This window comes from Canis lupus, chromosome 13 (genome assembly GCF_011100685.1).
Source record: "Canis lupus familiaris isolate Mischka breed German Shepherd chromosome 13, alternate assembly UU_Cfam_GSD_1.0, whole genome shotgun sequence".
Classification (NCBI taxonomy): Eukaryota; Metazoa; Chordata; class Mammalia; order Carnivora; family Canidae; genus Canis; species Canis lupus.
This window is the reverse complement of record NC_049234.1, coordinates 8,238,117-8,265,096: the sequence shown is the minus strand read 5'-3', so window position 1 is coordinate 8,265,096 and position 26,980 is coordinate 8,238,117. Positions and strand designations below refer to the sequence as shown.

The window sequence follows — 26,980 nt, the reverse complement described above, 5'->3', positions numbered from 1 at the left end:
GGACAATATCCTCACATCAAGCTTTCCAAAACAGTCAGATGCAACTGGAGCAAGTGAAATGATTAATCTGCATGGAGTGTGGAGGGGGAGCAGAAGTGAAGCCAAAGGTAACAAGTTATAATAACACAAAAATGTGTAGTTCCAAACTGACATCCTGCATAGTATCTAGGAATGGATAGAATCAAAATAATGGCAGCAAAACAATGGTCCTGTTGTGCTCCAGGAATTTAATAGAAAAACTTAGGAGGTGTGAAGCTTCTGGATGGTCTTCCAAGGGCTTTCAGGAGTATCCCACAAGGCTTGGAGACCTTTGGAAAAGATACTACAGAACTGAAAGTGTCCAGTAACTAATGCACTTTTCACCTTCTCAACTCTTCCTCAAGAGAAATATACTCAAATGCAGCATCACTCAAGGGGAAATCAAGCTTAATCTCTACAGAAACTTATTTCCTAGCAAGCAGTTTCACTTCTTTCTTCAGATTTGGCAAAATTCAGCCTAGATTTTATCTTTAACTTGAGCTCTTGATGATACATTGAGGAAGTGTGACCTGGAAAGAAAGACTCAAACCAAAGACTTTATATAGCTTGTAGCAGCAATTCTTCTTAATTCAAGTTAATCTCTTCTCCTAGACTTATCTCTTAATGTTGATGACTGTCAAGAAGGCAAAAATAAGTCAAGAATGCTTTTGTACTTTGACATAATGAAAGGAGATGCTTAAAAGATTCAGGAAAAGATTGAGATATGAATTTTATAGTTCAGTAATCCCAAACAATTTTGATACACAGGAAAGATGATGGTGATTTTCTGAAACAGAAGGAATGAATATGTCAATATTTTCACATTTCAAATTTGTCTAAAAGAAGTAAATATTCTTGGCAGAGTGCTTGATATGTTATATACCCACAAATGTATATAAATAGAAATATATATTTATATCTATAGAAGGAAGGAGGAAAGAGAAAGAAGAAAGAAAGAAAGAAAGAAAGAAAGAAAGAAAGAAAGAAAGAAAGAAGAAAGAGAGAGCGAACAAAGACTAAAAAGCACTCAAGCTAAGCAAAACCCTCCTCCCCCGCCCCTAAACCCTCCCGAAAGAAAGAAAGAAAGAAAGAAAAGAAAGGGAAAAAAAGGAAAGGAAAAAAATACACACACACACTTGTGTTAGCAATTGCATGACAAACTATTCCGTTAGGTAGTATCTACTTACTAATTTCCCATGGATTGAAATTCAGGTTTTTTTGTACATAATGTACAAATAAATATAAATAAATAAATAAAGATTCTTACACCCAAATCTATCTGAACTTACATGAGCCTTTAAAAGTGGAGTTATCAGATCAAAACAGTACAAATATTGGTAAACCACTAGAAAACCTCTAGATATGTCCATATACAAACTCAAGGGGAAAAAAAATCTCAATAAGTACAGACCTGAATAAAATACTCAGAATAGAACACAACACGAGTATAAAATAGAGGCAATGAGACACAGAAGATGTAATTAAGTAGCCTAACGTGTCATATTGGAGAATCAGAAAAGACATTCGGAAAATACGGTAGAGGCAAATTTTGAAGATTTGAAGTGGCTGAGAAGCTTACAGAACCAATCAATGATAGATAAAAATGTGCAAACTTTGGAGAGACCACAAATTTACATTAAGGGCTATCATAATAAAAGTAGAGAAGGCTAAAATAAAAATTTTTAAATGTAAAGCAAGTAGGGAGAAACGACAATAATATAAGAAGGAAGTAAAATTAGACAGTAAACATCCAAAAAGCAGCATTGAAGGTAATGCTGTGAACTGAAACACGGCATAAGTTAAAAAAGCACAGGATTTGAGTTGAGAGTAAACTCCATTTCGGCCAAAATTAAGAAACAACTTCCAAAATAAACTAACATGAACTTAAACCTTATTTATAGAAATTTAGTGACTATATTACAATAAGGGGAAAAGGTTTAGGATTGCTATACTATTTACTTGGTAAAATTACACTAGGATTATGGGGCTTAGTTCTGGTACCATCTTTGTTTCAAGTGAAGAAATTCAAAGTTCTGTTATTCCAGGAGCAGATAAAGAAATTGGGGATATTTAAAAGAAGTAATAGAGACCATGATAGTTATTTTTAGTTAGCTCTCAATGTGAATAGCTGACACACAGAAAGATAAATCAGATATGTCTTATATGGAATAGATTTTTAATTGTCATCCAGAATATTAATTAAATCTGTTCTGTACCTGGGAACTACACGTGCATTATCATATTTTGAGAAAACATAACCTGATTATTAGAACTAAACAAAGATGGAATGAACTCTTTCAAAAGATACTGAATTCTTATCATTACAAATATTCAAAAGAAAACTTAGAAGACACTTGGCAAGTAGGCTTTACAGAGAGAGAATTCAGAAAGTATATGAGAAAAAAAGAGCTTTAACTCATGTCTTAGTTGGCCTGGAAGTTGTTGAGCTTCCATTAAGGGTATCTCTCTGGAGGAAAAAGTAGAAATGAGTGTAAACCAGCTTTCTCGATGTTACATCTAACCCAGCAAAGACCTCGGCCTGGCTGTACCACTGAATCAAAACAATTAAAATGAAATAGTTAAATATTGGCTCTTGGGATCCCTGGGTGGCGCAGCGGTTTGGCGCCTGCCTTTGGCCCGGGGCGTGATCCTGGAGACCCGGGATCGAGTCCCACGTCGGGCTCCTGGTGCATGGAGCCTGCTTCTCCCTCTGCCTGTGTCTCTGCCCCTCTCTCTCTCTCTCTCTCTCTCTGTGTGACTATCATAAATAAATAAAGAAAAAAAATATTGGCTCTTTTTTCTAAATTTAAAAGACAAAAACCCAGTTTGTCCTATGCATATGGACTTTTAGTTTAAAAATCTGTTGGGTACATTTCTCCCTTGTCTGAAGAGAGCCAAGGAAAAGAAATATCAAAGTTCTAGTGACCAGTGACAATGATGGGAGTGCTGGTTTCCACATTTTCACTCTGATATTTTGTAAACTATGGCATATTATTTCTTTCAATTAATTTAAATCATTTAGTGGCACAGAGGAAAGGTCAAGGGGACCTGCTGAATCAAAAAGCAAAGAAGGCACTAAACTCAGAAGAGATGTCAAACAATGGAATCAGACTTGGATTCAAGTGTTCACTCTGCCATTTACTAAGTCACTAGTTGTGTGAATGTAAGCAAGTTACTTCACCTCCCTGAGCCTCAGTTTTCCAGTCTATAAAATAAGGATCATAGTAACTACCTCACAGAGTTACTGGGAAGTTCAGATAAGAACGAAAAATTCTAGCTCAGCACTGGTACAGAGTTAGTATTTGATATGTGTTAGTTCTCCTGTCTTTCACCAATTGATTCTTGATTTGTTTATTTGTTTTTAAGGAATGAACAAGTTAATTTCACAAGACTAAGCTGTGTGAAGGTAAGAACCAAACCTTGGTTGTTTACCATCATATACCCAGGCATTGGCACAAAGTAGACACTTACAAATAAGTCTATATTTTAATTTAGAATATTTTAAGTATTTCATTATTTTGAAAAAAAGTTAAGATCAAAATTTCCCTGCCACTGTATAATTTGAATTATTATGCTAAAGCAGTGATGCTGTCTCAAAATTTAAGAAATAATACCTTATTTTTGTACTTTTAAATGTTATGTCTCAATAGGAGCTATATTTTCTTATTTTCCAATGTAGGAGGCCATATACTCTTTGGAACAACTTCTTGGAATGGGCCAAAACCCCCAAAGCCCTAACATCTAACCAACAAAAGCTGCCCTTTAAGTGTGTATTTGTAGATGTCATTTTTTAAAAATCAACTTCCCACTTCAGCATAGGAGTCGAGGACCACATTTGCAATAAAACCCATCTGGTTTGCATTGCATTTCAGAATTCAAAACCAGGTGTCTTTCATGTGTGTTTAATTTAGAGGGAGGGAGTACCATAAGACAAGGAATGATTCGAAGTTGTTTAATAACACAGATAAAGGATATGCTGATACTGTATTGCCAAAATACAATTACTTCTTGTTGTTGCTCTTATTGTTGTTGGTATGGGATGAATTTAAATTTTCTTTTAAATTATAAGCTTAGGCTGTAAGATGGTAAGCATCATTTCAGGTACACACTGAACTTACATACAATTGTAGATGTTCATAGACTGTATGCACTCAATGAGAATTTCAGAAACTAGACCCCTTCCGCCAAAAAAGAGCAGAAAGGAGAGATGGAAAGTAGGAGAAGAGAGAACAATCCTTCACTAACATCTTTATCAAACAAATTACTCGTCCTTGGGAAATGTGGTTCAGTTTTTTGATAGTGTAAAATTTAAACAAAAGAATAATTATTATACTAGTTACAGAAACCAAGCTGTCTTGGGGGAAAACTTTTTGATAAATGAAAAGCATTTCATCTCCTTGTGTACAGAGTGCTATTAAATGATTTCTCCTGGGAGAATGAGTCCATTTTTAATGAAAATAAAGCCCATTCTAGAAGTCCGTACATGGTGTTTTCAGACTTGCCCCCAGTCTTCAGAATATCACTAATCATGTACAACTTTTCAGTGTTAGCATAATTTATGACATTTTATTTGCTAAAGCAAGTAAATGCCACCAAATATGTGACTATCAAAGAGTGATTGCTTATTTTGCAAAAATAATTGACTCTCAGAAACTTAATTTTTCTTAAAAATGTTAGTCAATAATGATTTTTCTTGAACACCCTAAAACAGAAGTTCACATGAACACGATAGAACAGGCATCCATGTGGAAATAAGATAATCCACATTAATACTATTTTAACTAATTAATACATTAACTAATATAAAAAATCTAAAAGTATAATTAATTTCAAGGCAACTAGTTCTGAATCTAAAATTTTCTCTACACTCTATGTTCTGCCTTTAGGGTGAGGTTTCAACAAACACAGTCCTTAGTTGATAAGCACAAACTCTCTATGTTCTTAGTTGATAGATAACCTTTCTCAGAATGCAAAGATACAAAGGTCAAGTTTACTAAATACAATGATTTATATCATGTCATTAAAAAAAATCTCTTTATCATCTTATTTCATATTATGCAAATGATATGTACAAAAACACCAGAAAATATTTTGGTTGAAAATATCTGTGGTGAAAAAAGCTCAGGCTCCTTCTTGCATTTAGTGACTCAAGGGGTTGAGGGAGAGGTGGCTTTGAGAACTCTGTGGAGCCACGTCTTGGGTGAATTCAGCAGCTTACACCCACAGCTAAAAGTGATGCAGCACCATATTTCTATGCATTAGTCATATATCTGGCAAACTTTTAGAGAGCCAAGCTTTGTGTTGTTTGTTCATGCAGTACCAACTCCATGGCTTAGTAGGTATGTGACACTGAGAAATCACTTCTTTGAACTTCAATAGTAAGTATTAAATAACACAATGTATGACATGCACATAGCTCATTTACTGGTCCATAGTAGGCATTAAATATACTAGTAGTAGTGGTGGTGGTGCCATTACTATTGTTTTTATTAAGCCCCAACCCAAAATTGTTACTTGATGGGGCTTTATCAAAGTGCACAGGGTCAAATATAAGGATTGTCAACCAACAAACTCAGACATTTACAGTCATGTTCAAATTATAGAATAAAGAAACATTTCTACAAGCTAACTACAATTAAGGATCATATTTTCTCTTAAGAAAGGCAGAAATAAAAAAAAAAGAAAGGCAGAAATAAATTGGACTTTTCTGGCTATCGCAGTTTAAAGACTATAAGCTTTACTAAATACACAGTAAATAATGGCTTTTCGTTAATTTGATTTATATAGATATAAAGAAACTGGAGAGATGTACATCCTGAACTTATTATAAATCCAAAACTTCTGAATAGCAAAAGGAATGGAGTAAGCATATAGTCCATACTCCAGAAGCAGAAATCAAAGTTTTGAGTTGAAACAATTTCGCTAACACATGGAAAGGATTTTTTCCAGATACACTGAAAAGATTTGAAAATAATGATTAATAATAGAAATACAACACAACCCTAAGGTGAACTTGGTAGGTATGCCAAGATTCAAGAGGTCAGAGAGTTATTTCCTATGACTTGATTCTTCACCTACCTAAGTCCCCAAGGGATTTGCAGAGCTTCACCTACCTAAGTAGTTGACTGGTAGCAGCTGGGGGTGGTTATCAAATTTTTCACTGGATAAGCACTTACTGAGTCTCTATTATAAAGGCAGATACTATGCCAGACTGTAGAGATGCAAAGATGACTAAGATGCTTCTACTGTTGCTACCTTAGAATTCTGTAGCATCCAGTGGCTCTAGAAACATGCAAATGAGGAGTTACTGTATAGAGAGCAACAAGAGTGACCAAAGAGCTACCTGAATGCAAGGTGCCATATCCACCTATAGGAAGAGGCAGTCCAGTCTACCCAAGGAGAGAAAAGATTACACTGAAGTTGTAACGGTTGAACCAGTGGCTTTGGAATAGCTGCCTGGGACAATCTGGTCACAAGTGACTGGCTTGAAGTTTTATTTGCATAGCACTTCAATAAGTGATAAAATGTCAGTGTTCACGAGAGAAAAAATATGAAGGAGATGTGACAGATATGTGAGGGCAGGGGAGAGTCACTCCGAGTCTCTCTTCCATCTTAGTGACACAACTAAGTTCAACCAAGTACTAAAAGAACAGATGTTTGCAAGATTGAAATAATGAACAAGGCCATCCCTTCCAGTAAAGCAAGATAGAAAAAGCAAATTGGGGGTAATTACAATAGTTTAATTTGGCAAGAAGAATTGGGTCTCATTCTAGCAATAAATTACAATCTCTTAATAAGTTTTTAAAAAATACTTATGTCCAGGTTTCTTCTGAACTCAATTAAATCACAGGATCTGAGCATGGGGTCTTGGCATTGGTCTTTGTTTAAAGCTTGTAAAGTGATTCTAAGGTACAACCAGACTTCAGAACTATTGTTCTAGCATAAAGCATGTGGGAGAAGGGTAGAGGATTGGAGAGGGAGCAAAATGTGATCCTGGAAATGGGCATCCCCCTTTCAGATTATGAAAATTAGATATCATCACATAAGCAAAGTAGATAACTCATTAATTTTTAAATGGGAGGTGGTGTAGTAGGATGGACATTATGTCATTTTGGAAGTGGTGCAAAGATTGAATGGAGTGGGAACTAGATAGAAGGCAGGGAGACCGGAGTTTATTGAGTCCAGTCAAGAGATGATGATACATGCTGCAGTGGCAGTCGGGGTGCAGAGAAGGGATAGACTTGAGGGATATTTAGGAGCCCAGAACCCATATGCCTAGGAGTGTGAGGAGAACTAGAAAAGTCAAGAAAAAAACTAACTTCAGGTTTGAGCAATCCGATAGATGGTTTTTCCTATCACCAAATCACCACATACAGAAAAGAATCAAAAGAACTGGTCTGGAGGTAAGGAGATGAATGAGACATTGGACAATCTGAGTTCAAGGTGCACAGGGATTAGACAGCTGGGATTTACAGAGCATGTGCAGATGTTTGGTACTGCTCTGAAAGTCTGGAGTCTTGGAAATGGGGATATCCGCAAGATAGCAATGTTAAAGTCTCAGCTGAGGATGACTTCCCCTTGAGTGACTGTGCAGTGAGGAGATGGCGGAGGACAAAACTATGGAGAAACATGGCTTTAAATGTCTGCTTCAATGGAAGAATGGCTCACTGCCACATAATACTTCAATTTGAAGCACCTCATCCTATAAAATATCATGGTAAAAAATATTACTGGATGAATTATGCACATTGCAAAACTGCAAATTAAAATGAGATCCCTTTTTTCTTAACCTATGTAATTAACCACCTTCACCTCTCCTTTGAAATCTGGACAGCATTTTTTTTTCTAATAGCACGCCCTTATTTAGAATTGGTAGGCTTAGTAAAAAAACGATTTTATTTTATTTTTATTTTTTTAAGATTTTATTTATTTATTCTTGAGCCACACAGACACACAGAGAGAGAGACAGAGACAGAGACAGAGACAGAGACAGAAGCAGGCTCCATGCAGGAAGCCTGACGTGGGACTTGATCCTGGGTCTCCAGAATCACGCCCTGGACCAAAGGCAGGTGCTAAACCTCTGAGCCACCAAGGCTGCCCTAAAAAAACAATTTTAGACAATACTTAGGAGTATGAATCAAGAATTTAAAGACACCATATTTTTTTGCTAATTTGTATCATTGCTGGTAGTCTATCTTAAGAAACAATTATAAAAACACACAAAAACTTTTAATAAAAGATTTTTTATTCACAGCAACACTCGCTGTATTCAATGTTATTTATAATAATAAAAGATCAGAAAACAGAATATTAACTAGTTATTAACTAGTTAATGATGCATAAAATGGCATTTTTTATATATTATAATAATTAGGAGAACAGATTCTGAAATAAGTTTTTACTGCCTGTTGGCTGTGTGACTGTGGGAAATTACTGACTCCCCTAGTCTTTCCTTACATTATCTATAAAAGAAGAATAGTCATACCTATTGCATAGGCTTGGTCTGAGCATTAACTGGGGAAAAATGAAAAGTAAAACTGCTAACATTTATTGAGTGCTTACAATAATTCAGGCATTCTTCCAACTATTAATATTTTACATATATTTTAAAATTAATCTTCATAAAACCATAGTAAAATCCTCATTTTAAAGACGAGGAATCTGATGTACAGAGGGTTGAGCAAGGTCACACAAATGAAAGATGTAGGAGTATGGATGCTTACCAGACAGACTCCAACAGCCTGGCCCATAACTGCCGGGTGTCTGACATCTGGGAGGACTCAATAAACACAGATGATTATTGCTACTATATATTAATTTAAAAGATCATAAAGAACTACATGAGAATTAAGAGTGCCTGTCTTTGGGTGGTGAGCCTATAGATATGATTTTTATTCTTCTATTGTTCTGTGTTAGTTTTAATTTTTCAATTGTTAACTCCCAACTTTATGCTGCAAGAAAATAAAACAAACTTAAAATAAGCTGAAAGACAAGAATCTGAGTTCCACTGCTGAAAGTAATTTTACTAAGTTGTTCACTTCAGTGGTTCTTCAGTATTCTTAAATACAAAATAGAGATATTTAACACTGACTTTTGATATTTTTAACAATTAAGTTCTTTTTAAAAGTACAATTTTTATTTATTTCTTTTTAAAAGATTTTATTTATGTATTTGAGAGAGAAAGAGAGTATAAACAGGGAGGAGAGGCAGAGGGAGAGGGAGAAGCAGGCTCCCCACTGAGCAGGGAGCTCAACACAGGGCTTGATCCTAGGACCCTGGGATCATGCCCTGAGCTGAAGGCAGACATGTAACTGACTGAGCTACACAGACTCTCCAAGGAAATACATTTTAGAAGCCTAGTAAACAGGGATGCCTGGGCTCAGTGGTTGGCTCAGGGTATGGTCCCGTGGTCCTGGGATCGAGTCCCACATCAGGCTCCCTACAGGGAGCCTGCTTCTCCCTCTGCCTATGTCTCTGCCTCTCTCTGTCTTTCATGAATAAATAAATAAAATCTTTTTAAAAAATCCTAGTAAACAGATCAACATATATCCTCTCTGATTGTAGTTGGGAGGGGTAGGAGATTTAAAGAGGGAGTAAACCAAGTGGGGAGGCCTGGACTGCTATACCCCCACAACACACACACACACACACACACTCACACACACACTCACAGACACACACACTCAAGGAAGGTTTATTTATGGCTGCAGTAACAAGCAATCTCAAATTCTCAGTCACTTTAGTCAACGAAAATTTCTTGCCTGTGCTATATGTCTAAGATAGGTGATGAGATGTGGAAAAATGGATTAAGCTCCACCGGGTTACACAGGGATCCAAGTTAAAAGAGACTGTTCCATCTCATGGCTTTATCTCCAAAAGTTCATGGACTCCTTGTGAGGACAGGGGAAGAAGCAGACTAGATAATTGCATAGTCTTTATTCTCCTTTACCAGGAAGTGAGAGGTGTCACTTCTTACATTTCCATGGGAGAACTGGTCACACTGCCCAGCAAACAGTGAGAGGACCATGAAGTACAGTCTTGCTTGTGGCTGGCAGAGGGGGAGAAGCAGTTACTGAAGAGACCCAGCAGTTTCCTTCAGATGCATCAAGGATTCCCAGAAGGATCCTCAGAGCAGTCTTACTGCATCACTCCATGAAATGTTTTATCCTATCCTTCCCACGCAAGTAGTCTGTGAGTCTTTGAGGTCTGCAAAGACTTTCGATAGCTGCCCCTTTTTTATTTTTTTAATATATTTATTTTTTATTGGTGTTCAATTTGTCAACATACAGAATAACACCCAGTGCTCATCCCATCAAGTGTCCTGCTCAGTGCCCGTCACCCAGTCACCCCCATCCCCCGCCCTCCTCCCCTTCCACCACCCCTAGTTCGTTTCCCAGAGTTACGAGTCTCTCATGTTGTGTCTCCCTTTCTGATATTTCCCACTCATTTTTTCTCCTTTCCCCTTTATTCCCTTTCACTATTTTTTATATTCCCCAAATGAATGAGACCATATAATGTTTGTCCTTCTCCAATTGACTTATTTCACTCAGCATAATACCCTCCAGTTCCATCCACGTCAAAGCTGCCCCTTTTTTAAATCCTGATATGAAATGAGGGCATGAATCTATGTTACATTGCCTCATCGACCCTTCCTGTCCTTACATTTTGAGGTATAAACAGATGTCCATTTTCATTTTTCATGTGAGCACAATCAATAATGTGGTTCTGCACTTTGCTTTTCAGTCAATGTCACCTTCCAGATGAAAAAGGGATTCGACAAAAATAAGGAACTCTGTGTCCAAATTAATACCAGAAATACTGGGAAAAAAATAAATAGGTATATTTATTGCAGAATTACTTGCCTTTAATATGCAAGCATAGTTGTAATTTGCCATGAGGTAATTATACCGTGTGGCATTTTCCCAGAAGCAAAACTCTTTTCTCATCGAACTCTTATTCAAAAGTCTCCAACAGGGCAGCCCGGGTGGCCCAGCGGTTTACTGCCTTCAGCCCAGGGCATGATCCTGGAGACCCAGGATCGAGTCCCATGTCAGGCTCCCTGCATGGAGCCTGCTTCTCCCTCTGCCTTGTCTCTGCCTCTCTGTGTGTGTGTGTGTGTGTGTCTCTCATGAATAAATAAATAAAATCTTTAAAAAAATAAAACAAAAAAAACAGAAGTCTCATGCTCCCTAGAACACATGTAAAAAAAAGTCACATATTGTAAAATATGTTATCTAAAGCACAACCAATATCATGAGGCTCACGGATGTGTTGTGAACCATATTTTAGCTTATCCTATTGTTTCTAATGCCTTCAACAGCCATGGGAGTTAAATGCAGATAAGCAGGTCCCCAAATCCCTAATCCCACATGATAGTGGGTGTGAAGTTGCTTAGCAGAAGTGCCCCTGACCTAACTATAATAGTGTTACATCAAAATCTTTACATGGTGCGATGCAACAGGGGAGCTAGTTTTCAACACTAACACTAAGAAGTGAGAAACCCCACCCATCTACTTTTTTTTAGAATAACAGAAAATATTTTACTAAAACATAAGATTTACAGAAGTTTCCAGACAAGCCATAAAAAATGGTCACAAGCTTTTTCTTGAAGGAAGGATTCTACACTTGACAGCAAAGTCACAATGTTATTAGTGAGGGCTGTGATGTGTGTTTAATGTTCCCATTTTGGTTCAAACAATAAAGCTTGTCCCTCTACAGCGTCTAAATAAAGTTAGGCTTGGCTAGAGAGCATATTCTAAAGAACTGGTTAGCTGCTTTTAACCGATGCAATTAGATCACATAAAAAGGGGGAAAGGAGTCCATAAAATTAAAATAAAACTACCTCTCCCCCTCAAAAAAATAATAAAGAAAAACACCCACACCCCTGCAGCTAACCCTGACAACTACCCATTCACAGTGCTTTATACTTAAACCATGATGGGGAAAATGAACAAAAGCAGAGGGGCCACTGCTTTTAAACGTTTCACAACAATCCAGATGGTACTTCTAACCTCTGCTCATGCTTTACAACAGTGAATCAGGACAAGACATAGATTTTCTAGGGTGCATTTAATCACCAAAGGACTGAAGATGTCTGGGCTTTTATTCTGTAATGTTTCTAAGACTGTGCCCATTAAATACAAACAAAAAAGGAAGAAGTCTTGGCAGAACAGGAGAAGTGATGCACACCTGATGATCGGATGGATTTTAGATATTATTCATGGCATATAGCCTAGTCCATGCTCTCGCTGTTTCTATGACTTGGGCTTTGTTGGTCTTCCACTGCTCCGCTACATCATTTGCTAACGGATCATCTGGATTGGGAGCACTTAACAAAGCCTGGATCGATAGCAGAACTGTGTGGACCTGCAGTGCTGGGGACCACTTATCTTTCAAAATACCTAAACATATTCTTCCCAACTAGTCTACATTAGGATGATAAATTTTGGTTGTGAAACGTACTTTAGGGGCTGCCACCGGGTATTCTTCTGGAAGGAATAGTTCAAGTGTAAAAGTCCTTCCCTCGAAGAGGGAATCCTGGGGGCCAGCAATGACTACATGAAAATAACAGGCGTCGCTCTCATCTGGTTCTGCTTTAATGCCAGGAACTGGTTCTGCCAGCAAATGCTGGGTCTCCTTGATAATCCTGCAGGGCAGCCCAGACATCTTGTCAGATCCCGAGTTCCGCCTCTGGTCTCGACTCTGGCTCCACTTGCCTCATGCACGAGTGGAAGTGAAACACCTCCCATCCAAAGGAGGAGAACGAAGCATCCTCTGTGTCAGCAGAGCTCATCCAGCAAAGAGAAGACAAAAAGAACTGAGCATTCAGGCCACAGAGAGCTATAGAGCCAAGCAAACAAACACCGTGCCTGAGACAGTCTCAACATTTTGCAAAACCTTTTCAAGATACGATTCTGGGGATGCCTGGCTGGTTCAGCCATTGAGCATCTGCCTTTGACTCAGGTTGTGATCCCGGGGTCCGGGATTGAGTCCCACATAGGGCTCCTGCAGAGAGCCTGCTTCTCCCTCTGCCTGTGTCTTTGCCTCTTTCTCTCTCTGTCTCTCATGAATAAATAAATAAAATCTTTTTTAAAAAAAGATACGATTCTGAATAAACAAATTGATAAAGACTGACAAAGATGTGGTGACTCTTTGTAAGTCTATAAATGAGGCCTGAAAACAAAGGGTCTCAAAAGAGAAGTTACCATGCCAACCTAAATGGTGATATTTTGTAAGTTAAGAATGTCCTGTGTCACAAAAAGAAATGGTTTAGCAGAATTCAATAGATTAACACACTTGTGACCAGAGTTCACGCCCCTAGACACATTGACTATGAGCTTCTGATGATTTATTTGTGAGAAAAAGATAACGGTTTTATCAGAACCATCTCTGAAGCAAAGAAGGAAATATAGCCAGAATCCAGGAGTGGCCCCATCCTGGCTAGATGCCTTTTTCCAACACTGGTCCCCAGAGGGATGGCCACCCACTTGACATGCTAGGCGGAAATGCTCGTTGTGACTTGATATGCCTTCGCCCTAAGTCCTTCTTCACAAGCAAAGAAAGGCACATTTATGGAGACAATTTAAAAACTTGGAACTTGTCACAGAAGCTTGAGCTTTCTGAAAAGACAATTATTGAATCACAGAAGTTCACAGTACAGCCAGGATTACTATTGACTCTAGTTTATAGTCAATTATACAAGTTACCAAGAATCTCCAGCGTGAGCATTACTGGGGTTCTCCAAACAGTCTAAGTGTCTGAAGGCTTCCTACCACTGTAGCTTATTCATGACATATGGTTGGCTCCAGTACATTTTTGACCTATTCATTTGTGAATTAGAGAAGGGACTTACATAATTCTCTTCCCAAAGTATGTGTTTTGTAATTTTCATGTCACATGATTACACTTTTAAGAGCATAAATTCTATTTTAAATATTTTGGAAACTACAGTTTTTATTATTTCTTGCTATTTCATACATTTGATCTAAATGCCTATGCTTTTCCTCAAATCCCCTCTAATATATTTATGTTTTGAATGAAATGAAATATAACTACATGCAGAGATAGAGAGTGAGAGAGGTGGCCTCCAACAGTAGCACAATTCTCATTTCACAAATGCAGGGATAGCAAAATACATATTGGCTCCCTCTGGGCAGGAACTGTATTTGTCTTGCTTGCTAGAACAGGCCCTATGTTAAGTATTCAATATTTGCAAATTATTTAAGCAATTGCCTAGGAAAACATAGAGCTGGAAAAAAATTCTTCTTCATTACATTTTTATAAAATTCTACCATCAAAGATAAATTTTGAAGGAGTCAAACTGCTTTGATTCAAATTCCAACTCCGCTATTAAATATCTTTGACCTCATGCCTTAAATTGACATTCTCTGTGTTTTGGTTTTTCTTGCCTTTAAAATGGGAAAAACAGTACCCCTAACTCACAGGGCTATAATGAGGATTAGGTTAAGGTTACAATGAGGATCAGGGTTGAGGGGTTCTAGTATTCACTAAGTAAGCACTGGTCCATGTTTACTACTACTAACATTACTACCACTATGATGACAATGACTCCCACTGCTGCTGGTTTTCTTGGCTGCAGTTTCTTGACTTTTGAAACAATGTGTATGGATAATGAGAAGCTTTCAGACACTTTCAGTATACCTATTATGGTTCCAAAGAGCGAACTTCTTTGAGTGAGGTGGAGTAAGGGACTTGTTTTCAGTATCATACCAAATATCAAGATGTGAGCCATGAGGCAGTCTATAGAAGGCGGTTGCATCTATGTCTGGAAGTTGGGCCCAAAATGGTACTAGGTCAGCAGAATCAGCATCTGGGAAGAATCTTAAACATGAAGCAGGGAGAGATGAACTAATAGGCTCTCAAGAACAACAGGGACCCATGAGGTCAAACTGGAACTCACCTCTTCCTCTTCATCTTACCCTCTCAACCTGTGATGATGTGGATGACCTATAGAAGAAGATACCCCACGTCACCACAGCAGAGTTGCATCATGACTAGCCAAGGACATGGGCAAGCTGAAGGAGCTGTGGGACCAGTTGTTGTCTCATGTGAACAAAATAATTTGGCAGATCAGCGACAATGTGTATGTGTTGGTCTCTCCGCTGAACCTCAGAGTATGATGATACTCTACGGCAAACTTCTCTTGTGGCCAGCCCTAATCTGAATACAGGGGAGGAGAGTCTGGAAAATGTAGTTCTAGTCAGGCTGTGTTGACACAGTATAAAGCCACTGCATCTGCAAGAGTTGAAGCACTGTAAATCCTCAAATAGGACCTAAAATATCAGAAAATAAAAGCAAAACTACTCCAGCTGAAAGGCACAAAGGTCAAGAAGCCTAAATCCTTTGGCTTCTTCTTTGTACCTCCCCCACAAGCTATGCCCTCCCCAGAACTCTTCACAGTCTGAAAGCTATCTTTATTTGAGCTCTCTTTCTCTGGAAAATAGAGAACACTGTAAAATATGTTGGATGCGTCCTATCATATCATACAGTTATGATGTCAATTTTCTGTGAGACTGTTAAGTAAGATAAAATTGGCTTTCTAGTCAAGACAATACAGATTGTTAAAAACAACTCTAGGGAATCCCTGGATGGCTCAGTGGTTCAGCGCCTGCCTTTGGCCCAGAGTGTGATCCTGGGGTCCCGGGATCGAGTCCCGCGTTGGGCTGCCAGCATGGAGCCTGCTTCTCCCTCTGTCTGTGTCTCTGACTCTCTCTCTCTCATGAAAAAAATAAATAAATAAATATTTTTAAAAAACAACTCTAGTTTCCATGATTTTTCAGTAATAATCTGACAGAGCACTCTGAATAACCGTGTAGACAACAAATGTCCTAATAGTGACTATGTCAGTATTTCAATCCAATGGTGGGGAATAAGGAAGGAGAATATGGATGCCTCCTAAAGCAGTCCAATCAATTTATGACTCCAGGATTTAAGTACATTTAATCTGTGGGATTTATATTTGCACAAAATGTTGTCTAGGTTTTTTTGACTATCACAATTGGATGGTAAAGATAGATGGTTTTCCTAACAATTTTTAGACTTAAAAAGAACATTAAAAATATGAAATGATAGTTCCCACAAATCCAAGTGTTTGGAATGAAAACATTTTCATAGGGCACACACTTAGGATGCATTGTGTGTGTGTGTGTGTGTGTGTGTGTGTGTGTGTGTGAGATTATGTGTGCATTTTAGTAGCTGTCTGGGATTTAGAGGTAAGAATCCCTGGGCCAGCAAACTTATTCTATAAAGAGCCAGATAATGAATATTTTAGCAATGTGGGCCATCTGATCTCTATTCCAAGTACTCAATTCTGCTACTATAGCACAAAAGAAGCCATAGACTATACATAAATGAATGGAGATAACTATGTTCTAATAAAACTTTACTTTTGAACACTAAAATGTAAATTTTAGATGATTTTCATGTTATGAAATATTTTTCTTTAAATTTTTCTCAACCATTTAAGAATGCAAATATCATTCTTAGATCATAAGACATACAAAAAGATCAATAGGTTGGCTTTGGCTCATAGGCCATAGTTTTTACCAAACCCTGACCCATCTCAATGGAAATCATTAAACAATTAAGAAAACTAAAACATTTTATCCAAAAACTGCAAATATTTAACTAAATTTTCTCATGTAAAATAGATTTAAGAAACTTGAGATTTTAAATATCCAATTAACTTTCTATCTTTAAAAACACAATGGCTGAGAACTCAAATCCATTTGGATACTCAAAATTGAAATGTTTCATTTCCATGGCTGTACCAAAATAGTATATATGCTTCACATGTGTGCTGTTGGGCTGAAAAATCTATTATTTCATTAAATAAGAAAAATAAATTTTTGTATTTGAGTTTGTTTTTAAATCAATGCAGGCCTTTAACAAAGTTAAGATTACTTCTTGGCTGCATAGGAGCATGTCAAGAATAATTAAATAATCTCTTGTCACATCATCACAGTTAGTTGTTGAGTATCTTGCTTTTTCTATCTTATGGAAAAAATGAAAACCTAAGCATTCTGCCAATATGTTTCTTTCCCTAGTGTTCCAAAAGTTTACAAAGCCGTCAGTTGCCATAGAAGCAGAAGAATATAAGTTGTAATGCATAAAATATGTCCAAACATGGTATGGATTATCAGATCAATCTAGTGTGTAAGAAAGACCTTCATAACCCTGCCAGTTGATTATGGGTTTTGTGTCCCACGAGGGATAAGCTTGGTATTCCATGAGGAAATATCATATTACAGTGTTGATTCCATTGTGTTTATCTTCAGCAAGTGTTCTGGGCAATGTTATCAGAGATAACAATTTTTTAAAAAGGATTTCAATCTCTTAGCAAGAATCAGACTACAAATCAAGATTTAAATTTTCTCTAAAATGAATCTCAAATACAATTTAATATATATTTCCAGGGAGGAATAAAACTCTCTATTATGTTTATGTTAAATCTCCTTTGTCTATAGCCAGGCAATCTAAAATTATCTGTTTTATGCTAATTAAATAATAATAATAATATACAATGTGCAGAAAACATTTCATCCAAATAATTCAATTAATAGTATAGGAGACTATAATCCAAAATACATTATTTTATTTTATTTCTCCAAAACTCAAGTATGCCTAAGTTGTTTATTTATTTTCTGGAACTCATCTATTTTGGTTCTTTAGTATTTTCTTTTGAAATCTTTTTTACATTTTGAAAGTAAATAGGTTCCTAAAATTATGTATTTAGTATTTTACACCTCTGGTTTAACTGGAAACAAGCCACATAAGTATTGGTCTTCATCAAACTATAGTTAGAGAAAGGAATGAAAGGCATAGGATTTTAAAATAATACAACATGAAGCCAAAATATTTAGAGGGATTTAAAGTTAAGAGAAAATGAATAAAGATATATTGACAAAAATGGCATTTCAACCTATTCTTTGGACTCTTTTACCTATTCATTAAAAGTGAAGTAAAAATGAGGAAATGATCAATAAAATAGTTTTTACATTCCACTCCCAATTCTTTGTTGTTACTCAATAAGTGCTTTTTATAAAGATAAATATGATAACTAAAAGCATAAATGTTTTCACTATAAAATGTGATGTATATTCATCGGAAATTCTACAGAAATAAGAAGAAAGGGAGTATGAAAATTATTTTCAAAAAGATACCTTATACCAGATGTGAGAAGTTAGATAACTGCAAGTACAATCCCAAAATAAATTTTGTTCATCACCCCCACGCATAAATAGATCTATGACACCTCACTCCTAATCTATAACTACCTATCTATTGCAATCTTTCTTTCTACGGGGCGTTATAAGATGACCATTTCTTTCTCCTCCATAGAAAATGTGGTCACTCATGTGAATGTTTTCATTCTAACACTTTTTGAGGTCCTCTAAAAGTAACACTATATCATTGGTCCTCTCTGAACTTCAGTCTCTTCATCTGTAAAATGAAGATAGGCACATCTACATCAGCATGCTTGGGGAGAATGAAGTGAGACTACATACATGAAAATATTTTTCAAATTGGAAAGTACATAGGATTAGTACATAGGATAATAATACATCTATTATTTTTATGAACTCCTATAAATACACTATTTCAAGTTTCCTTTGCTACTCACCCACTCCCACCACCACTATAACGGCATGATTAAAATAAGCGAATAATGGGGAAATTCAAACCCCCTTAATGTATTGCATCATCAACAATTTTTTGCATATGTTTTTATATTTTGCATATGTTTGGTAAAACCAACCAGGGGATCTGGGACCTCATCTAGAGTGCAATAGTGGTGAAAAGTCAAGGCAGGCAAGAAAAATCCTCTTGAGGAACACCTGAGTGTTTCAGTCGGTTGGGCAGTAGACTCTTGATTTTTGCTCAGGTCAAGATCTCAGGGTTGTGGAATCAGCTGGCTTGGGCTCCACGCTCAGTGTGGAATATGCTTGAAATTCTCTTCCTCTCCTTATTCCTCTGCTCCTCCTCATCCCCTTGCTTTCCTTGTTCTCTCTCTCTCTCTCTCTCTCAAATAAATCTTTTAAAAAAGAGAAAGAAGAAATCTCTTGAGTAAATAATATGCCAGACATTTTGCTAGAAATATTCCCGTGATTTTTTTCAAACTTTAGGGCAACACATCCATAACAATATTATGCCCATTTTAAAGGGGGCCAAAGGATGCTCAAGTTTCAGGATTTGTGGTAGAGGATACTGTGTTATGATATTGGTTCTGCCTCTCCAGCATGCTGGATAAAGATATATTCCTCAACTTCTTAACCAAATCTACAAAAAAAAAAAAAAAAAGTCCTTCTGTTGATAATTTCTTGTCTAAGTGGAGGAATCTGACACAGTGCCAAGTGTGGTTGTGAACAAAATCTGTTGAGCATCAATTAAATGGGACTTTTTTGTCAGTAAAGAAGCTGTGAAAGAATGGCGACACAGGTGATTCAGTGACTTTAAAAATGTGCAAATGTCATTTTAAATAACATGTACCATCACCCAGGAGTTACTTCCTTCTAAAACCCTTTTCTTCAGGCCACTCTTGTCTAACCTTTGCCTTGCTCATACATACAACAAAAGTTCCCCTTTTTGCTCCACATTCTGCAGTCACTTATCTTTCATCTCCAGTGGAATGAGTTATTTTTCAAAACAACATAGTCACTGTAATAAAATGGCCATGTGGTTAGGTTAGCACAGAGCATTTTTGTGCAGAATAGACCTACTTTGTTACTATCTATTATATAACCAACATTCATTACTGAAATCTTAAGTTTACATTTTAGATATGTAAGCAAAAATGTCAGAAAGGGGTTCCTTTATCTTTTTCTCCTTATTGTTAAACTGCCCTTACTCCTTTTTAATTGAAAAATGAGTAGGCTCAGGGTAGAAGGCACTTTCTTTTCCTGATCCCTTTCATTATAGAAAGAATTTGGTTCTTAAAGAGCAGGCTATGAACTCAGATGTGCAATGGCTACTTAGTACCTCAGTATGATCTTAGGTAAGAATCTTAAACTCCAAAGCCCTAATTTCCTCATGGGAGTAATGACGATAACCTCAGCTGACTTTGCTGCTGGGACAAGTGCTCTTTAAATGGTGAAGTCCTAACTTTTGACATTCTTTCAGCCATAATTTGTTCTCATTCAGCCATTTGCTCATGGAACAAGAAATATTTCCAAAGGGCCTAGTATGTGGCAGGTGTTGTGCTCTCTGCAGTGAATGATAGCTTCTATTAATATTTGTCCACAATTAGAAAAAGATAAAGTGATTGGTGTCTCTAAATTCTAACACATTATTTAGAGAAAGGCAACTATAAGTTGGAAAATTAGCAAAGAATACAGAAAGAGGTATTTATATTGACATGATGAAGAATGTGAATATATGTTATGGTATGAAAGGAGATGAAAGTTTTGACAGAGCAAACAGCATGAGATATGCTTGAAGAACGTGAGACTCGTTCTCTCGTGGTTATAGTGATACCCTATGGGTCCAACTTATGCAGGGCCTTGAAATCAAGCTATGGAATATAGATTTTATTGTGGTAGGAAATAGGGAGTCTTTGACAATTTGGTATGTAATAATGATATGATCAGAAATAGGACTTCCAGCATGATGGTGTTAAGGAGTTCAGGGAATACTTCCCTAGTTAAGTAACCATTTAAATTATGAAAATTATAAAAGTTATAAATAATAATTTAAAAGCAACCACTTGGCTCTGGAAATTTTAAATGGGGAAATATTTATTCAGGAAAATCTACTAGCTCTTATTAAAAATGGTGAGAGTCTATGACAGCTTAATCATAACCTAGTTCCACTCCTTTCCCTGATCAGTGTAATGAGAGCTCTACTCCAGGCAGGTGAGGCCAAGAAGTTGGATGAAACTGTGGAGCAATTTATGCCTGAGGGCATTCTCAAAAACAGTAGAGCAATCACTTAGAAATTAGTGGAAGCTAACATTTGGAGGATACATTGGGGACCCTCAAAACTACCCTCAGTTACACAATTCACTAGGACAACTCAACAGACCTAGCATACAGTTGTACTCAAGGCTATGATTTATAGTTCAGCACAAGGTAATGAACTAAATCAGCAAAACAAAAGGTGAATGAGGTGAGATGCAGAGGAAAGCAGGTGCAAATTTCCAAGAGTCCTTTCCCAGCAGAGTCACACAGATCCATAATTCCTCTAGCCCATGCTATGATAACACATGTGGAAAGATGTTTAGCAGGGAAGGTCATCAGAGACTCAGGTTTTTACTGGAGCTGGTCACCTAGGCGCTCTGCCTAGCATGGATGAAAATTTCAGTATCCCTAAAGGATAGCAGGAGTTGAGCATAATCCATATTCCTCATGCAAGCAGTTTAACCACAGTGAACAATTATTATCAGTTCTAGTAATGGTGGAAACCCTCCCTTAAATCCAAATTCCTAGATATGAACTAAATCACAATCAAGTTGTTAAAAAGAATAATGATGTAATCAAAACTGAATTTCTTAAAGATTAATGCAAACTTAATGTAGGGGGACTAGAGTAGAGAAATACTAAACACAGAAGAGAGAGTTAGGATGTTTCTGCAATTACTCCAATCAAAAAGTACCGAGGAGCTGAAGAACAGAGTGATTGTGCACACATCATTCTGGCGTGGTCCAAAGCTTTATTCACCATCTTCTTTCCCATAACTGCTCTTCACATATCCTATTCTGCAGCTAAACTCAATACACCCTAAGTAAGGTAGTAGCAATAGGAATGGTAAAGATGATCATGATGAAAAATGTGTAGTCACAGTTTTACTTTTACCATTTCCTATACACAGACTGTACTTAATTATTCAACAAGTTAAAAAAAAAAAAACCATCACCAACTATAAGATAGGATAGGCTAGATTATGCTACTGCGGTGGTATTCAAACTTTAACTTGCATGAGAATATCCTGGAGATATTTTAGTAGATTGCTGCTCCCCCTCCAAGATCTGGACAGAGTATTCTGGAGGGGGACTTGAGAATTTGTATTTCTAATAAGTTCCTTGATGAAGCTGATGCTCTTGGTCCAGGGACCATACTCTGAGAATACTGTGCTATTTTAACAAACATCCCTCCAAATCCCTGTGGCTTATCACACCAAAAAGTGATTTGTCACACATGCTACTTGTCTATTACAGGCCACCTAAGGTGGGGTACCGGTGTGAGAGGGTCTCTGCTCCACATAGTCACTCAGGGACAGGCTGGGCTCCATATAGCTGCCCCTATCTACAACCCACCATTTCACTGGTTGCCAAAACAGAAGAGAACCATAAAATCTCATAGCTACTCTTTTATGTTTAGCCTAGAAGTGACACCCATCAGGTCTGCTCAGTGTCTGTTGGCCAGAACTAGTCATATGACCTTCAAAATCTTCAGTTTGCCAGAATGAAAAGGCAACTGGATATTAGTGAGATTCAATTCTCTAATATTGGAATTACATGTTTAGAGAAATCAGCTTTAGCTAATTAAGCTGTTTTATGAAATACAAATGATCTACCTATACAAAGATGCTGACCAAATCTTATAATGGTTGATTAGAATATACTTAGATAGATGTCATTTTCTACAGCAATAAAAACAGTGTGATCTGGTGTAAGGATAGACACAGTTTAATATCCAGATTGTATAAAGAACTCATACAACTCAACAATAGAAATATAAACAATGCAATTAAAAAACATACAAAGGACTTAGACATTTCTTGAAAAAAGATACGTAAATCTATAAATGACCAATAAGCATGCCAAAAGATTTCAACATCATTAGTCATTAGGGAAATGCAAATCAAAAACACAATGAAATAGCACTTCACACCTACTAGGAGACTATAATGAGTAAAATCCAGCAAATAACCAGTGTTGCTGAGAGAGAGATTGGCACCCTTTTATGTTGCTGATGAGGATGTAAAATTGTGCAGCCGATATTGAAAACAGTTGGCAGTTCCTCAAAACACTAAGCAGAACCACCGTATGATTTAGCAATTCCAAAAGAATTAAAAACAGGAGTCCAGCAGAAACATGTACATTAGTGTTTACTGAGGCTTTATTCACAACAGCCAAAAAATGGCCAACACATTCCAAGTGGTCATCAATCGATGAATGGATAGACAAAAAGTGGTATATCCATACAATGGAATATTTTTGACACAGAAGGAATAAGGTTCTGCTACATTGTAGATGAACTTTGAAAATATTATGCTGAGTGAAATAAGCCAGACACAAAAGGACACAAAAGGATTCCACTTACATGAAATATCTAGAATGGGTACTTTCATAGAGAGATGGATAGTATATTAAAAGTTACAGGGGATCCCTCAGAGGCTCAGTGGTTTAGCGCCTGCCTTTGACCCAGGGCATGTTCCTGGGGTCCGAGGATCGAATCCCACATCAGGCTCCCTGCATGGAGCCTGCTTCTCCCTCTGCCTGTCTCTGCCTCTCTCTCTGTGTGTGTCTATCATGAATGAGTGAATAAAATCTTAGAAAAAAAAAAGTTACAGAAGGAGTAATGGAAAATTACTGCAGAACAGGTATAAGAGTATCTGTTTGGTGCAATGAAAAATTTTAGAGATGGTAGTGATGGTTGCACACATTGTGAAGGTAACTAGTGCTACTGAATTTTCCACTTGAAAATGAGAAATTTTATGTTAGATATATTTTTTATGTATGAGAAACAAAAAAGGAACAAATACTGAGGTTATAATGAATATATATCATAGTAAAAATATCAGTAATCTCATTTTAATATGAATATCAAAACTATTGGTATAATACATATCAGAACAAGGACTATATCCTCAAATAATGAGAGATTCTTTTTTTCTCTTATTATTTTAGTAAAACTATTTATCCTGTTTTTATGATTAATTATATTTAATGATATCATTAAATGATCATTTATCTACAACTTAAGTTTCTTCATGAAATACCAGACCGTAGGTGACCAGTCAACATAGTAAATGGCTAGAAGCACAGGTCTTGTACCTGGAGTTGGCTAGATTCAAATCCCAGCTCTGCCATTCATTACCTGAGTGACCTTGGGTAAGTCACTTAGCTCCCTGTGTCGTCTCCCTTTCCACATTTTAAAATAGAGCTAATAATAGTACCTGCCTCTTATGTTGTTTTGAAAATTAAATAAACTAATACGAAGTACATAAAACAGCATCTGTTTCATGGTAAATGATATGGCTGTTTGATAACTAAAATAAAATTTCTCAGTGCCGTGGTTGGCTGATTTACTAATAGCCTCCTAATTCCTGAAGCAGCGCTGATGGAGTAGCTAGAATGGTAATGTCCTATCTCTTTACCTGGAACAAATTTTATGGAGGTTATATTATACTTGAAAAGTCTTTGTATGGCAGTGACAACAATGTAATCACATCAGTGAGCAGAATAAAAATGATTGAATTCTGTTAAACCATCTCTATATATGAGAAGGATCCAAAGAAAATAAAGTTTGCTCTAGCCCCTCTCCCCTAGCTAGATGGATTATGCCCAAATCTCTCTCATCTCAGGGAATGGAGGAGTTGAATTTTAGGCCTTCCTGAAGCATTCCACTAGGTGGAGATGGAAGTAGGAATCCCTTGACACTGAAATCCCAGGAGTCCGCCAAACCTAGGGCTGAGAGAGATTCCCAAGTCTAATTAGTCAAAAAGCTGTGGTGGGTGGAGGGGTGCAGGGAGTGGGTAGCCATAGACTCAGGAGCCAAAAAAAGTGAACCTAAGAATAACAAGTCAGCTGTTAGCAGGAAGAGGTCTGGGTCAACTGCCTGTAATTTTACTGTTGTCTAAAATTTGCTTTTATGTGCAAACCACAGCTATTGAACTGAGAGGCAAATGTGGTCATTTGTTCACCCAACAAGCTTTATACATATTTCGGACCCTGCTCTGAACACCACACTATATGTGGGATGAGATCTGGAGCCTTCAGATACACTCATATATTGTTAAAAGGAAAAGAACCTTTGAGACATATAGGAGGGACCCCAGGGAACTCTAACATTATTGCTGTTGTTTTTAAAAGGAAGTGAAAAAGGATACTGAATATTTCTTGCATGATGTCCCAGCAAGGAAATTCTTACACCTAGCTTGAAAAAAGAAAAAAAAAAAAAAAAAAAGAAAAGAAAAAAGAAAAGGAAGATTAATTCAACGTGGGAATAAAGCTCTTTTGACCTGGTGACTTATCTGAGCAGAAAGTCGCTTCCCCTGATGGTAGTTGAGATGCCTTGTTTGTACTCACTTGATCCCTGGACTCTTTACCCTGCCCCCAACTCCCAATCGCCTGAAAATAGTTAAAAGGCGAAGCAGTAAATCAGGAAGTCTCCAAACACAGCAGGGTTAGGGCTGAAAACTGGAGTCGTCTAATTTCATTTTCAAAGCTGAACATCTAATGGTGCATGATCATTAATGACAGACAGCGTGGTGTCAAAGGGTTGTGTCGGGTTCCAGACCTTTCCGTGCTTTACATTCCTAGGTTTAATCAAAGCTTAACCAAATCATTGCTGGTAGCAAACTGCAGCTTCGAGGTACTGTGGGTGGTCTGTCTCTGCCACTGAGGCAGACGTTTGCTGATAAGGAAAAGAACACGTCGATAGTCCATATATACACATTCCTGGGTGTTTATCGCTTTACAAAATCTCTACACCGTGACACTCGTGAGCTACCGGGGCTGGAGAGGCTATGCCCTTTTATCTTCCACTGGGAACTACTTTGATTATTTGAATATATGATTATTGATTTATTAAATCATTTCTTTAATTTAGTTAGTCAAACAAACAGAAATGTGTCCCACATATTTATTCTTAGTTTTTAATTCCTCGCTTTGTGCCTGGGCCTGACTTCAGTGGTTTCTCCAAGTTACTGATAACTTTAAGGAGCTTCCAGCTAAGCTCTTTGCCAGGCCTCCAAAGACCAAAACAGGAGACGGTTTCATGCAGGTGAGTTCTCAGCTGATGGTTGTGAGGACCCCTGGGCTGGCTTACTCTATGGTGCGCTGGTGCCACGGGAATTTATTTTATTTTATTTTATTTTATTTTATTTATTTATTTTATTTTATTTATTTATTTTATTTTATTTATTTTATATTATTTTAAGATTTTATTTATTTATTCATGAGAGACACAGAAAGAGAGAGAGGCAGAGACATAGGCAGAGGGAGAAGCAGGTTCCCTGCATGGAGCCCATGTGGCTCATGTGGCTCAAACTCTGAGCCACCCAGTTGTCCTGTCACGGGAATGTAGTGACAGCAGTAAAGGAAGATAAAATTGTCCTAAATACATTTAAAGTTTATAGGTACCGTGGCCATCAATAGTGGTTCTCAAACTTCATGCATACTAATCACCTGGATGCTGGTTAGAAATGCAGATTTCTAATGTCAGACACCCTGGGGATTTCTTAATCTGTCCCCTTACTTTACAGATGCAGAAATCATCAAGACAGGGCAGCAGAGGGCCAGGTCATGTGGCCGAGGACACCAGCTGGTCAGCAGAACAGTGAGCTGAACAGATTCAGCTCAGTGTCCTGAATCTCCCGTGTGGGTAAGTATTCTGAGTTGAATGCAGTAAGATCCTGTCCTTAACCTAGACAGACATATATTCAGAGCGTTTAATTCATTGTGATAATTATTCTATTAGCAGAGTAAGCACAGGGCTTTGGGACCATAGGAGAGAGTAAGTGCTGGCCATAACCAGATGTTGAGGGTGGACTTGAAAAGTGGGGAGTTATCACACAGAGTGACGTGATCACGAGCATTTATTAAAGAGTTCGGTGTGGTTAGGAGACTGAAAATTCTGCATGTCTGCAATGCCCTTGTGTTGAGTGTCCAGATAGGGTTGCAGGCCAGGGCAAAGGTTGACCATGGCTTGTGAAGTAGGTTAGGAACAGACCTAAAAGGCCTCCTGTGATATTCTAAGGAGTCATCACTGCGTCCTGCAGG

The 26,980-nt window shown here is 37.3% G+C and overlaps 1 long non-coding RNA gene and 1 pseudogene across 1 annotated transcript; one reads left to right on the top strand and one right to left on the bottom strand.

Moving 5' to 3' along the window:
- Window positions 1-26,542, top strand: LOC119864203. The gene is made up of 3 exons (XR_005368529.1): window positions 1-107; window positions 3,385-3,424; window positions 26,464-26,542. It is a non-coding gene; the product is annotated as an uncharacterized LOC119864203 (long non-coding RNA).
- The window catches only part of LOC111098517, an 81,390-nt pseudogene continuing 65,942 nt past the window's right edge, over window positions 11,533-26,980 (bottom strand).